This window comes from Nerophis ophidion, linkage group LG03, assembly GCF_033978795.1.
Source record: "Nerophis ophidion isolate RoL-2023_Sa linkage group LG03, RoL_Noph_v1.0, whole genome shotgun sequence".
Classification (NCBI taxonomy): Eukaryota; Metazoa; Chordata; class Actinopteri; order Syngnathiformes; family Syngnathidae; genus Nerophis; species Nerophis ophidion.
Window position 1 is genome coordinate 10,108,927 of NC_084613.1, and position 16,114 is coordinate 10,125,040.

At 38.8% G+C, this 16,114-nt stretch overlaps 1 protein-coding gene across 12 annotated transcripts in view; it reads right to left on the bottom strand.

The window, feature by feature from the left end:
* The window catches only part of LOC133549093 (membrane-associated guanylate kinase, WW and PDZ domain-containing protein 2-like), a 292,488-nt gene that overhangs the window by 251,533 nt on the left and 24,841 nt on the right, over positions 1-16,114 (bottom strand). The window contains exon 1 of one of the 12 annotated variants that reach the window (XM_061894222.1): positions 4,836-4,971. The exons of the other annotated variants lie outside the window; for them this stretch is intronic. The gene's annotated coding sequence lies outside the window, so the exon portion shown is untranslated. Of the gene's footprint in view, positions 1-4,835; positions 4,972-16,114 lie in introns of those variants that run through there. 12 annotated transcript variants of the gene reach the window in all.

Below are 16,114 nucleotides of genomic sequence, written 5' to 3' on the forward strand. Positions count from 1 at the left end.
AATTCACTTCACATGAAATGTCGAGTTTCAAATCATCCATCCATTTCCTACCGCTTGTCTCTTCTGGGGTCGCTAGAGCCTATCTCAGCTACATTCGGGCGAAAGGTAGTGTACACCCTGGACAAGTCGCCACCTCATCGCAGGGCCAACACAGATAGACAGACAACATCCACACTCACATTCACACACTTATCAATAATAATTTAAGAATAAAATGTAAAAAAAATTGGGAGGGGCGGGGGTGTATATTGTAACATCCCGGAAGACTTAGTGCTGCAAGGGGTTCTGGGTATTACGTGTGTTACGGTGCGGATGTTCTCCCGAAATGTGTTAGTCCTTCTTGTTTGGTGTGGCTTCACAGTGTGGCGCATATTTGTAACAGTGTTAAAAGTTCAATCGATCATTTATGCGATTTCAAATTACCGGTATTGAGATCAGCCTCCTCCATTTTGAAAATGATGACAGGGGAAGTGTCACTCGTGACGTCACGAGTTTGACCAGGCGGTAATACTAAGCATGCGCTAATTATTTCGCGAAGCGAGTTTGACCAGGCAGTAATTCAAGGCAGGCGCATACTATATACCCTGCGGCAATTAAAGGATATACGGTATTTTCAAGTAAATGGACTGCAAAAGCAAGATACTTAACGTTTAAACTGGAAAACTTAGTTATTTTTTGCAAATGTTAGCTCAATGCAATACAATACAGGGTATACTATATACCCTGCGGCAATTAAAGGATATGCTGTATATTCAAGTAAATAGACTGCAAAAGCAAGATACTTAACGTTTAAACTGGAAAACTTAGTTATTTTTTGCAAATGTTAGCTCATTTGGAATGTGAAAAAGCTGGCACAAGTGGCAAAAAAGACTGAGAAAGTTGAGGAATGCTCATCAAACACTTATTAATTTAATTTATCCATCCATTTCCTACCACGTATTCCCTTTGGGTTCGCTGGGGACGCTGGTGCCTAGCTCGGCTACAATCGGGCGGAAGGCGGGGTACACCCTGGACAAGTCGCCACCTCATCACACAGATAGAAAGACAACATTCACACACTAGGGCCCGTTTAGTGTTGCCAATTAACCTATCCCCAGGTGCATGTCTTTGGAGGTGGGAGGAAACCGGAATACCTGGAGGGACATGCAAACTCCACACAGAAAGATCCCGAGCCCGGGATTGAACCCAGGACTACTCAGGACCTTTATATTGTGAGGCAGACACACTAACCCCAATTTAATTTAATTTAATGCCTGCTCGAGGAAAAATACAAATCCTTATCTACGATTTGACTCCCCCGAATGGCCTTGAGGGCAAGAATCAATCAATCAATCAATGTTCATTTATATAGCCCTAAATCACTAGTGTCTCAAAGGGCTGCACAAACCACTACAAAAACCACTACGACATCCTCGGGAGGCCCACTGTTGCTCATGAACACTACCCACCCCCACCCAACGCCTTCACCACCGCTTAATTTTCTCTTCGGGCTGAAGGACGGCTGAACAGCGCTTTATAGCAGCAGGCCGCCGCCCCCCCCCCTGTTGCAAGTTGTTGTAATTATATGTAATATGTTTATGTGTGCTATGGCAAATGAGTGTTTTCCCCCCTTGGACTCAGTTTGGGCCCCCATCCCGAGGGCCCAACCTTTGACTGATTTTTTTTTTTTTTTACTCTTCCCACCTTTCCAAATATCACCTTTTTCAAGAATTGTCGTAAAAATGGCGGTCCTGTTCTTGTCTCCCTGTAACGCGAACAGTTTTATTCGGCCCTCGGGATGATTATAACGATTAGTCGACATTTTTGAATGAAAGAAACTGCTGTTCTAAATGTGTCCACCGGATGTCGCAATAGCAATTTTTTTGTTATCTTTGTAGATGATGCTACATATGTAAAAATAAAAAATAAAAATAAACCACATGATGTTAGTGCACCAGTCGTGGAAAATGAGCAAAGTAGATAAATAAGTTGCTGTAATTAGATTTTGATCATATTTTTTTTAATTTTGATAGATTGAAAATTAACACCAAATAGTTGACTGATGAACATTATCACATAATTCATTCATAAAGTATAAATAACAACAAATACAAATATAATACAAATATGTAAGTGTAAAAAAACACCGACAACATTAGGATTTTTACATGTTCAGAATGTGCTTATTGTGTTTTTAAACAAAGAAAACTATCTGAAGTTGTCTTTATTTTTAACTTATCGTGCCGTGATTTTACCCCACTTGAGAGTAGTATTTCTCCATCTAAAATGAGTTTGACACCCCTGATCCAAACAAATAACAGAGCATATGACGCCAAAACGGCAATTGCAACATAAAGACAATATTATCATTTAAATTATTCAGAAAGTATAAATAACGACAAAAAAAAAAAAAGATAGCGTAGAATTAACCGCAACATGTAAGTGTAAATAACCCCGACAAAATTCTGATTAGTACATTTTCAAACAAATTTTAAACAAAGAAAACAACTTGGGAGTATATTTTTCTGGATGTTGCCCCCCATCTAAATTGAGTTTGACACCCCTTAATGGGACTGTGCTGAAAATGTACTTTTCAGTTCTTATGAGTCTTGTGCATGTTAAAGAATTGACAATAAAATCATCTCGAATCTTATTTGGAACATCCCACAGGTGAACGGGCTGATTGGGAACAGGTGAGTGCCTGTTTAAGAACAACATTTATCAACCAGCTATTCCAAGGAATGTAGGGATTTCACCATCATCAAAAGATTTAGAGAATCTGAAAAAAGAAAAAGAAAAATCGCCAAAAACCAACATTGAAGGCCTGTGACTTTCCATCCCTCGGGCGGTACCGCATCAAAAAGCGACGGCCGTGTGTAAAGGATATCGCCACATGGGCTCAGGAACAGTTCGGAAAACCACTGTCAGTAACTAGAGTTGGTCGCTAAATCTGTACGTGCAAGTTAACTCTGCTACTCTACTATGCAAAGCCAAAGCCGTTTATCAACAACACCCAGAAACGCCGCCGGCTTCGCTGGGCCCCGAGCTCACCTAAGACGGACTGATGCGAAGTAGAAACGTGTTGTGTGGTCTGACGAGTCGACATTTCAGATTGTTTTTGGAAACTGTGGACGTCATGTCCTCCAGAACAAAAAATAAAAAGTACAATTTTTATTCTGCGATGAGGTGGCGACTTGTCCAGGGTGTACGCCGCCTTCCGCCCGATTGTAGCTGAGATAGGCACCAGCGCCCCCTGCGACCCCAAAGGGAATAAGCGGTAGGAAATAAATGGATGGATGGATAAATTATTATTTTATTCCTGTTGTATTTGGGGTTGTTTCCTTAAAAATACAAAAAAAAAATGGATTATCGTTAAAATGGTGCATTTATTCAGGCTAATAGATTTTAAATGGTACCACATAAACTTTATCAATCAAATAATCTTTAATTTAATTAATTTTAAATCTATATACATTATTTAATATATGCATGTATGAATGCATGTATGTATATATGTATCCTACTCTGTACAGTAAGTATTAATGTATGTAATTATGCATCTATATATGTTTGCATGTATATATGTATGCATTTATCTCTCTATATACGGTATGTATGTATGTACGTATGCAATGTATGTATGTATATATCTATATTCACATATATATATATATATATATATATATATAAAATATGTATGTATAAAAATACGTATATACATATATATATATATACATATATACATACACACACACACATATATATATATATACACACATATATACACATACATACACATAAATATACACATACATATATACATACATATATACATACACTTATATATATATAACCATATATAAATACATATATACATATATACATATACACACACATATATATATACCTACATTATATATGTATATATATATATATACATATATACATACAGTACATACATATACATACATACTATATATATACACATACATATATGTGTGTACATGCATATATGTATACACACACATACATATATACACACACACATATATATACATACATTATATATATACATATATACATACATACATACATACTGTACATACATACTATATATATACACATACATATATGTATGTACATGCATATATGTATACACACACGTATACATATATACACACACACACACACACATACATACATACAAATATATATATATATATGTATATATATATACATATATATGTCTGTATATGACGACTTTGTTTGGGCAAAATTGTGACTCTTGTCCCATTTTATGAAAACATTTTGGACGATACCAAATCCAAGACAAAGCACCAGGTCTATGAAGTCAACCTTGGCTGAGATAGGTGTGGAAGAACCCCACCGAACACCGCTGGGGGTGGACTAAGTCCAGGTTTGCCCACCAGGCAGGACATCCACGTTTAACTCCTGCCTCCACGCCAAAGAGCGCCAGGAGGACCAGACCCGGAGAAGGTCCCTATCACCTCCGTGGAAGACCATGTCGGCCGGTGTTTACCAAACGACAAACATGTCTTCCTCACTGACTCGAACCCCTCTTGCCAGACTGACTTGACAGCGGGGCTAGCGGCGGAGATGAACGCCGCGGCTAGCCCTCCCGCCAACGACACGGCGCGAACACGGATAGCCACGCATCCTAATGGGAATACGAGGAAGTTGTTCGTTTTTAGTGTCTGAACTGGAGCATCCGCTGTCTGTCATCCAACACACGACCGACAGAGGTCATTACCAGGAGGGACAACAAAGGCATTCTCAGAAAATGACACACACACACACAAATACACTGCGAGAAAACGGCGGGGCATTCTAAGCACCTCATCTGCATCCAGCCCAGATGTTGATCTAGACCAAATAATCCAGGTATACATCCACTGACACCCCGAGCGTCCTCCTTGCCGTCCTCTATCCTTGCCAGCACATCCTCCTCCTCCTCCTCCTCCTCGATCCTTCTTCCTCGCCAAATCCTTCGTGTGCTCCTCAGCTGCAGTTTAAGCAGCCGGCTGCAGCCAAATTTAATCCCGAAGAGGAGCGCGGTGATGGCGCTGAGGAGGGGGAGTGTTTACAGGGGGTCGTTTCTGGGGGAGGGAGAGGCGGGGGGGGAAGGGATGTGCAAAGAGAGAGAGACGTATGCGTAGAGAGACGATGGGCATGGGGAAGAGAGGAGACAAGGAGAAGGAGACGTGCCAACGGGAAGCCGGAGATCTGCACGAGACAAGGCCGCAGAGACTAAGCGGTGTGGCAGCACCACCCGTCTGCTAGTCGCGGTACTGCGTTGAACTGTGGATGCAACTTCACACAGAGATGACCATAAGGCATCCGTGCAGCTTCCATACTTAGACACGATGTTTCAGAGCCTTCACCTTGAATTGAAATACGGTGGCAGTGCACTCAACACGCCCCCAAATGGTGATCGCGCCACCACGGACATGCAAGAACCTCAGTCGTCGCCGTCTTGGCCAAGTAGCGAACGGCGAGGGATTAACTTCAGTGGATGGTTTACTTGAGGTTTAAAAGAAGAATGAGGAGAATAAGTCGAGTCAAAGAAGTCAAAGAGTAAGAAGAAGTCAAAGAAGGCGAAGAATCAGAAGTTGTCGAAGTATCAGAAGTAGTCAACCAAGTCTAATAACCAGAAGAATCAGAAGAACTCGAAGATTTTGCGTGAGTCAAAGATTCAGAAGAAGTCAGAGAAGTTGGAGAATCAGAAGAGGTAAAAAAAATCTGAATAAGTCAAAGTACCAGAAAAGGTCGAAGAATCAAAAGAAGTCAAAGAATGAAAATAATCAGAAGAAGGAAAAGTCGCAAAAGTCGAAGATTCCGAAGAAGTAGGAGAATCAGAAGAAGTCGAAGGACCATAAAAGGTAGAAGAATCAGGCAAAGTTTTTGAATCAAAAGAAGTCAAAGAAGTTGAAGAAGTTCTATAAGTCAAAGATTCAGAAGAAGTTGGAGAAATTGGAGAATCAGAAGAAGTTGAAGAATCAGACAACGTTTTAGAATCAAAAGAAGTCGAAGAAGTTGTATAAGTCAAAGATTCAGAAGAAGTTGGAGAAATCGGAGAATCAGAAGAAGTCGAAGAATCAGACAAAGATTTAGAATCAAAAGAAGTCAAATAATCAGAAGAAGTTGAAGAAGTTGTATAAGACAAAGATTCGGGAGAAGTTGGAGAATCAGAAGAAGTCGAAGAATTAGAATAAGTCAAAGGACCAGAAAAGGTCAAAGAACCAGACAAAGTCGAAGAAGGAAAAGAATAAAAAAGAAGTCAAAGAAGTTGTAGAAATCAAAGATTCAGAAGAAGTTGGAGAATGAGAAGAAGTCGAAAGACCAGAAAAGGTAGAAGAATCAGGCAAAGTTTTAGAATCAAAAGAAGTCAAAGAAGTTGCATAAGTAAAAGTTCAGAAGAAGTTGGAGAATCAAAAGAAGTCGAAGAATCAGACAAAGATTTAGAATCAAAAGAAGTCAAAGAATCAGAAGAAGTTAAAGAAGTTGTATACTGTAAGTCAAAGATTCAGGAGAAGTTGGAGAATCAGAAGAAGTCGAAGTATCAGAATAAGTCAAAGGACCAGAAAAGGTCAAATAATCAGACAAAGTCGAAGAAGGAAAAGAATCAAAAGAAGTCAAATAAGTTTTAGATGTCGAAGATTCAGAAGAAGTTGGAGAATCAGAAGAAGTCGAAGGACCAGAAAAGGTAAAAGAATCAGACAAAGTTGAAGAATCGAAAGAAGTCAAAGAAGGAAAAGAATCAGAAGATGTTGAATCAGTAGAAGTCGGAGAAGTCAAAATATCAGAAGATGTTGAAAAAGTTGTAGAAGTCAAATATTCAGAAGAAGTCAAAGAATGAGAAGAGTCAGAAACATTTGCAGAAGCGGTAGTGTCGGAAGAAGTCAAAGGACCAAAAAAAGGTTGAAGGATCAAACAAAACAGAAGATTCAAAAGAAGTTGAAGAAGTCACAGTAAGAATGGAACAGTATTTGGTACAATCCACTATAATAGTAATATATTTAAGACATTTTGATACTAATCGGGATCGGATGACATGAAAAAATTAACCGTGATAATTGTTCTAACCATATTGCCCAGCCCTATGTAGAAGTCGAAGAATCAAATGAAGTCAAGGAAGTTGCAGAATTAGAAGAAGTTGGAGAAATCAGAAGTCAAAGAAATCAAGAAGTTGAAGAATCAGAAGAAGATGAAGTCATAGATGTAGAAAAATCAGTAGAAGTTGAAGTTGTACAAGTCAAAAAATCAGAAGAAGGCAAAGAAGTCAAAGAAGTGGAAGAATAGGAAGTAGTCGAAAAAGTTGTAGAATCAAAAGAAATCAAAGAATCAGAAGAAGTCAAAGAATCAGAGGAAGTCGAAAAAAATCCGAAGTCGAAGAATCAGAATTCAACAAAATCGTAGAAGTGGAAGAATCAAAAGAGGGCAAAAAAGTGGAAGAATCAGAAGAAGTCAAAGAATCAAAAGAAGTAAAAAACACCAGAAGAAGTCAAAACAAATAAAAGAAGTAAAAAAATCGAAAGAAGTCCAAGAATCAGAGGCAGACGAAGAATCAGATGAAGTCAAAGATGTTGAAGAATTAGAAGAAGTTGAAGAAATCAATAGTCAAAGAAATCAAGCAGTCAAAAAAGTCGAAGAATCAGAAGAAGTTGAAGTCGTAGAAGTCTAAAAATCTGAAGAAGGCGAAGAAGTCAAAGAAGTAGAAGAATCGGAAGAAGTCAAAAAAGTTCTAGAATCAAAATAAATCAAAGATGAACTTGGGCCCAGCAAAGTCGGCGGTGTTTCTGGGTGTTGTTGATAAATGGCTCTTTGTTCTGCATAATATAGATTTAACTTACACTTAAAGATGTAGCGACCAACTGTAGCTACTGACAGTGGCTTTCTGAAGTGTTCCTGTGCCCATGTGGCACAGGAACTTATATACAGGGTTTCCCACACATATGCGATATTGTAATTTGTTCCGTAAGTAAGCAGATTACTTACGGAACAAATTACAATATCGCATACACTCATGTAAAGCATATCACCTAGTAACTCAAAAATTATTATCAGCTCAGTTTCGACCAAAGTTGAGTTACTGGGTTTTGCCTTTGGACGGGAGATATGTGGGCAACCCCTAAGGGAGACCGAAAGCAATAGATGTCGAGCGGGTCTAACATGATATTGTGAAAGTCCAGTCAATACTGGATCTAACATAACGGTGAGAGTCCAGTCCATTGTGGATCCAATATAATATATTTTCTGAAGTGTTCCTGGGCCCGTGTGGTGATATCCTTTACACACCGACGTCGCTTTTTGATGCAGTACCGCCTGAGGGATCCAAGGTGCGTAATACCATAGTTTACATGCAGGGATTTCTCCAGATTCTCTCAACCTTTTGATGATAGTACAGACAGTAGTTGGTGAAATCCCTAAATCCCTTGCAATAGCTGGTTGAGAAATGTTGTCCTTAAACTGTTTGACACGCATTTGTTGACAAAGTGGAGACCCTCGCCCCGTCCTTGTTTCTGAATGACTGAGCATTCCATGGATGCTTATTTTATACCCAATCATGGCACCCACCTGTTCCCAATTAGCCGGTCCACCTGTGGGATGTCCCAAATAAGTATTGGATGAGCATTCCTCAACTTTCTCAGTCTTTTTTGCCAATTGTGCCAGCTTTTTTAAAACATGTTGCAGGCATCAAATTCAAAACGAGCTAATATTTGCAAAAAAATAACAAAGTTGTCTATTTCGAACGTTAAATATCTTGTCTTTGCAGTCTATTCAATTGAATAGAAATTGAAAAGTATTTGCAAATCATTGTATTCTCTTTTTATTTACCATTTACACAACGTGACAACTTCACTGCTTTTGGGGTTTGTAGGTTTGTAAGACCGGAAGTATAAATGTTAAAAAACATAGCAAAAGTATACTGTCCATTGTGTATTTTACACAAATAAAATAGTGGTATTGTTAATATATTCACCAAATAAACTACAAATGTTTACACATGTAGAAATGACACAACATTCACACACCTATGTGACTTCTCACTATTAGCTTTGTCGCCCTCTACCGGTTAAATTTAGCACTGCATGAATTAAACGAGGTTTGATGGTTACTCTCAGACAAAATACAACAACGTGCCTTTCACAACACAAAAAGAAGAAACAGCACAACCTGGTGGTGAAGTTGGAAAAGTGCACTTACAGTCTGGATGTCAAATAAAGTTTGCAATAAAGCGGTAGAAAATGGATGGATGGAATAAATGGGAGAGTGTCTTGCTGGGAAACAAGTTGTGTGTGTGTGTGTGTGTGTGTGTGTGTGTGTGTGTGTGTGTGTGTGTGTGTGTGTGTGTGTGTGTGTGTGTGTGTGTGTGTGTACAAACACTCAGCACATCCACCGCCATGTGACCTTGCCTGGAGGTCACAGACCAGAGTGAGGATCAGGTTGAAAGCCTCAGGACCTTCAGCTCAGTGGAGCGCTGCACCAGTACATTTGGCCTCTAGTCCTCTAGTACACTTAGCTTCTAGTCCTCTAGTGCACTTGGCCTCTAGTCCTCTAGTGCACTTGGCCTCTAGTCCTCTAGTGCACTTGGCCTCTAGTCCTCTAGTGCACTTGGCCTCTAGTCCTTTACTCCACTTGGCCTCTAGTCCTCTAGTACACTTGGCCTCTCTTCCCCTTGTCCACTTGGCCTCAGGTTCACTTGGCCTCTTTTCCTCCAGTCCACTTGGCTTATAGTCCTCTAGTCCCCTTGGTCTCTCTTCCTCTAGTCCAATTAGACCCTAGTCCTCTAGTTCACTTGGCCCCTAGTCCTCTAGTCCACTAGTCCTCTAGTCCACTTGGCCTCTCGTTCTCTAGTCCTCTTGGCATCTAGACCTCTAGTCCACTTGGCACCTAGACCTCTAGTCCACTTGGCCTGTAGTCCTGTTGGTTCACTTGGCCACTAGTAATTGAGTCCATTTGGCCTGTAGTCCTCTAGTCCACTTGGCCACTAGTCCTCGAGTCCACTTGGCCTCTAGTCTTGTAGTCCACTTGGCATCTAGTCCTCTAGTCCACTTGGCATCTACTCCTCTAGTCCACTTGGCCTCCAGTACTCTAGTCCACTTGGCCTCTCTTCCTCTACTCCACTTGGCCTCTAGTCCTCTCTTACTCTAGTCCACTTGGCATCTAGTCCTCTAGTCCACTTGGCCTCTAGTCCTTTAGTCCACTTGGCATCTCTTCTTCTAGTCCACTTAGCCTCTAGTCATCTTGGCCTTTATACATCTAATCCACTTGGCCTCTCTTCCTCTAGTCCACTTGGCCTCTCTTCCTCTAGTCCACTTGGCATCTAGTCCTCTAGTCCACTTGGCCTCTAGTCCTTTACTCCACTTGGCATCTCTTCTTCTAGTCCACTTGGCCTCTATACACCTAGTCCACTTGGCCTCCCTTCCCCTAGTCCATTTGGCATCTAGTCCTCTGGTCCACTTGACCTCTCTTTCCCTAGTCCACTTGACCTCTAGCCCTCTAGTCCACTTGGCCTTTAGTTCTCTAGTCCACTTGGCCTCCCTTCCTCTAGTCCACTTGGCATCCAGTCCTCTAGTCCACTTGGCCTCTCTTCCTCTAGTCCACTTGGCATCTAGTCCTTTAGTCCACTTGGCACCTCTTCTTCTAGTCCACTTGGCCTCTAGTCCACTTGGCCTCTCTTCCTCTAGTCCACTTGGCATCTAGTCCTCTAGTCCACTTGGCCTCTCTTCCTCTATTCCACTTGGCCTCTCTTCCTCTAGTCCACTTGGCATCTAATCATCTAGTCCACTTGGCCTCTCTTCCTCTAGTCCACTTGGCATCTAGTCCTCTAGTCCACTTGGCACTTCACAGCCACAGATGTTTCATCTATTTATTGACATTATTTACACAATACATATGTCTATTTCAGTTACTATTTTATTTAGTCACTACAGTATTTACAACTTGTTTCCACATCCTCAGGAACCACATGGGTGAGCCTATTCTATACAGTATTTACAACATTACTAGTGTTCACTTCACAGCCACAGATGGTTCATCTAGTTATTGACATTATTTACAAATGACTCTGTTTCAGTCACTATGTTATTTAGTCACTACAATAATTACAGCTTGTGTTCACATCCACAGGAACCACATGGGTGAGCCTACTCAATACAGTATTTACAACCTTACTAGTGTTCACCTCACAGCCACAGACGGTTCATCTATTTATTGACATTATTTACACATTAATTTGTCTGTTTCAGTCACCATGTTATTTAGTCACTACAGTAATTACAACTTGTGTTTACATCCACAGGAACCACATGGGTTAGCCTACTCAATACAGTATTTACAACCTTACTAGCGTTCACCTCACAGCCACAGATGGCTCATCTATTTATTGACATTATTTACACATTACTTTGTCTGTTCAGTCACCATGTTATTTAGTCACTACAGTAATTAAAACTTGTGTTTACATCCACAGGAACCACATGGGTTAGCCTACTGTTTAATGTTTATTTTTTTAGCCTTTATGTGTTTTTAGGAGTTTATTCCAAATGGACACTGTATGCGTCAGGAATCTTTTTTGAGAGAGAGGACCAAGCATCATCCTTCTGTGAGTCCAAAAGACAGCCCCGGGTAAGGAGAAAACTCCCGGCGAGGACCCTGAGGCAGCCAAGGACACAGAAAGTGTGGTCAAATAAAATAGGCGCTATCTCCGCTTCCATACTGTCAAACGGATGAAACGGTAGACAGCTGCCATCCATGCGGCAAAGCGGCGCCATGGAAACGGGCGGGTGGATGGAGAGTGAGAAGCAGGACGACTACTGAGGACGGAGAACTTTGATGGGATTTAGAAGTTCAAAAACACAGAGCTCAATGTGGGCATAAAAGATGATGGAGCCTCTCCTGTAGAATATAATAATAAATATAACAATATAATATTGAATATATTAATACATTTAACAATAAATATAATAAAGTCCAATAATACATTTAATAATAAATATAACAAAAAATATAATAATACATTTAATGATAAATATAATATAAAGTTGTATAATAAATATAAAAAACATAACAATAAATATAATACAAATTATAATAATAAATATAACTATAAATATAATAATACATTTAATAATAAATATAACAATATACATATAATAGTAAATCTAATAATACATTTAACAATAAATATATATATAATAAATGTAATAATAAATACAGTAATAAATATAGTAGTGAATTATATTTATATAGCACTTTTCTCAAGTGACTCAAAGCGCTTTACATAGTGACAGCCAATATTTAAGTTACATTTAAACCAGTGTGGGTGGCACTGGGAGCAGGTGGGTAAAGTGTCCTGCCCAAAGACACAACGGCAGTAACTAGGATGGCACAAGCGGGAATCGAACCTGCAACCCTCAAGTTGATAGCACGGCCACTCTACCAACCGAGCTATACCGCCCTGTAATTATAACATTAAATATAATATTTAAATGTAATAATAAATATAAATTTAAATATAATAATACATTTAATAATAATAAATTAATAAATATAATATAAAATTGTTTAGTAAAGATAATAATACATTTAGCAATAAATATAATAATACATTTAACAGTAAATCTAATGAAATAAATATAAGAATAAATATAGAAAATATAATATTAAATATAATAGTTAAATTTAATAATAAATAACAATAAAAATAATAATACATTTAATAATAAATATAATAATAAATAAAATAAATATATCTAATTTTATAATACATATAATACAAAAAAATAAATATAATAATACATTTAATAATAAATATAATAATAAATATACTATCAAATTGTATAATAAATATAATACATACTACAATAAATAAAATAATACATTTAACAATAAATATAATAAAAAATATAATAATAAATATAGTAAATATAATACTAAATAAAATATTTAAATTTAATAATAAATAACAATATAATAAAACATTTAATAATAAATATAATAATAAATACAATATATCTAATTTTATAATAAATATAATACATATAACAATAAATAGAATAATACATACAACAATAAATACAATAATATATTTAATAATAAATATAACAAAAATATAACAATATATATAATAATAAAGACAATGTATAATAATAATAATAATAAATACAGCAATAAATATAATAATACATATAACAATAAAATATAATAGTACATTCAATACCTTTAATAATAAATATAATACTATATATTATACATTTAATAATAAATATAATAAGAAATATACTTGTACTCATACTCTGTGTATGAGTACACAAAGTACTCCTGGTTGAATTAGTACACAAAGTACTTCTGGTGGTATAAATACACAAAGTACTCCTCGTGGTTCTAGTACACAGAGTACTCCTTGTGGTATTAATACACAAAGTACTCCCCGTGGTATTAGTACACAAAGTACTCCCCATGGTAATAGTACAAAAAGTAGTCCTCGTAGTATTAGTACAGCCGAAGTACTCCTGTTGGTATTAGTACACAAAGAGCTCCTGGTGGCATTAGTACACAAAGTGCTCCTGTTGGTATTAGTACACAAAGTGCTCCTGGTGGTATTAGTACACAAAGTGCTCCTGGTGGTATTAGTACACAAAGTGCTCCTGGTGGTATTAGTACACAAAGTGCTCCTGGTGGTATTAGTACACAAAGTGCTCCTGTTGGTATTAGTACACAAAGTGCTCCTGGTGGTATTAGTACACAAAGTGCTCCTGGTGGTATTAGTACACAAAGTGCTCCTGGTGGCATTAGTACACAAAGTGCTCCTGGTGGTATTAGTACACAAAGTGCTCCTGGTGGTATTAGTACACAAAGTGCTCCTGTTGGTATTAGTACACAAAGTGCTCCTGTTGGTATTAGTACACAAAGTGCTCCTGGTGGTATTAGTACACAAAGTGCTCCTGGTGGTATTAGTACACAAAGTGCTCCTGGTGGTATTAGTACACAAAGTGCTCCTGGTGGTATTAGTACACAAAGTGCTCCTGGTGGTATTAGTACACAAAGTGCTCCTGGTGGTATTAGTACACAAAGTGCTCCTGTTGGTATTAGTACACAAAGTGCTCCTGGTGGTATTAGTACACAAAGTGCTCCTGGTGGTATTAGTACACAAAGTGCTCCTGTTGGTATTAGTACACAAAGTGCTCCTGGTGGTATTAGTACACAAAGTGCTCCTGGTGGTATTAGTACACAAAGTGCTCCTGGTGGTATTAGTACACAAAGTGCTCCTGGTGGTATTAGTACACAAAGTGCTCCTGGTGGTATTAGTACACAAAGTGCTCCTGGTGGTATTAGTACACAAAGTACTCCTGGTGGCATTAGTACACAAAGTGCTCCTGGTGGTATTAGTACACAAAGAGCTCCTGTTGGTATAAATACACAAAGTACTCCTGGTGGTATTAGTACACAAAGTACTCCTGGTGGTATTAGTACACAAAGTACTCCTGATGGTATTAGTATACAAAGTGCTCCTGTTGGTATTAGTACAACCGACAGCAGGATCCACTGACACAGACTCTTCTCCTAAAAGTCCTAATATTGACGCCCCAAGCACCCCCGACCCTAATGCTGCCACCTGTCCATGTCTTTCTCATCAGCGGCGTAATCAAGAGCGGACACACCTTTCACCACAGCCGGGCCATTTCCAAGAGAAACAATCTCAGGGCGCATGCTGGACTTCCAGATGAAAGGCGGTGGGAGGGGGGCAGCAGTCCAATAAAAGTCCCCCGGCGCCACCTTAATGTGTGAGGAGATAAGTGGAGCAGGAGGCGGTTATCTGCAGTCTGATGGCGTGGACCATGGAGACCGTTGATGAGCACGCCTTGGGACGTCGGAATCTCACTCGCTTTCACTAAGACTTCAAAAAGCCGATAAGCTCTTTGGAAGAAAAAAGAGATGCATCGAACGTTCAAGTCCAACACATCCACAGGTCTCCAAATTAACCACGGCAGGTTCTGCGACCGCCCTCGTCACGTAAACAACATCGGTGGCAAAAACATGCCGTGACCGCCCTTGTCTGGGTTGATAATCTCGGCGGACTTGCTACACGGACTTTGCTCGGGAGCTGTATTCGATGTGAGAGGTGTCACTCCTGTTTATTTTTGTTGGCCAAACTGTTGCACTGAACTCCAGCAACGACAACAATGTTGGAGAAGAACACAGCTTGTTTATTAGACGTCATCTTCATTAGCTAAACTGCTTGGTGTTTAATTTTGGTATCAAAAAGTTCATTACTTGTGTTTTTCTCATGTCACAAAGGTATTACTTTAAAAATAATTCATGTGACACCGCATTTTGTCAATTTTTTTATTGTGTATGGTTAATTCCTGTATGGCATATTTCTGCTCAAACTCTTTCTGGATCTATCAAGATACATCATCTACATGTACATATAAATGTACATAACTTAAAAAATGAAGAAATCTTTTTTTTTTTTAAAAACTTCTCTCTATCAAAATGTAAAAATAGAGATAAAGGCATCATTAAATGACAAAAAGCTGACAAGTGGTTACTAATAATGGATTAAAAAGACAGGACCAGTATACTGTACAACCCTAGTATATACTGTATATATACATATAAATGAATGTATACAGATATTGTATATATACTGTATACACATATGGGTGTTGTTGATAAATGGCTTTTGCATTGCAAAGTAGCGTTTTAACTTGCACTTACAGATGTAGCGACCAACTGTAGTTAATGACAGTGGTTTTATGAAGTGAAGTGAATTATATTTATATAGCGCTTTTCTCAAGTGACTCAAAGCGCTTTACATAGTGAAACCCAATATCTAAGTTACATTTAAACCAGTGTGGGTGGCACTGGGAGCAGGTGGGTAAAGTGTCTTGCCCAAGGACACAACGGCAGTGACTAGGATGGCAGAAGCGGGAATCGAACCTGCAACCCTCAAATTGCTGGCACGGCCACTCTACCAACCGAGCTATGCTAAGTGTTCCTGAGCCCATGTGGTGATATCCTTTACACACTGATGTCGGCGTTTGATGCCGTATCGCCTGAGGGATCAAAGGTCCGTAATATCATCCCTTACGTGCAGGGATTTCTCCAG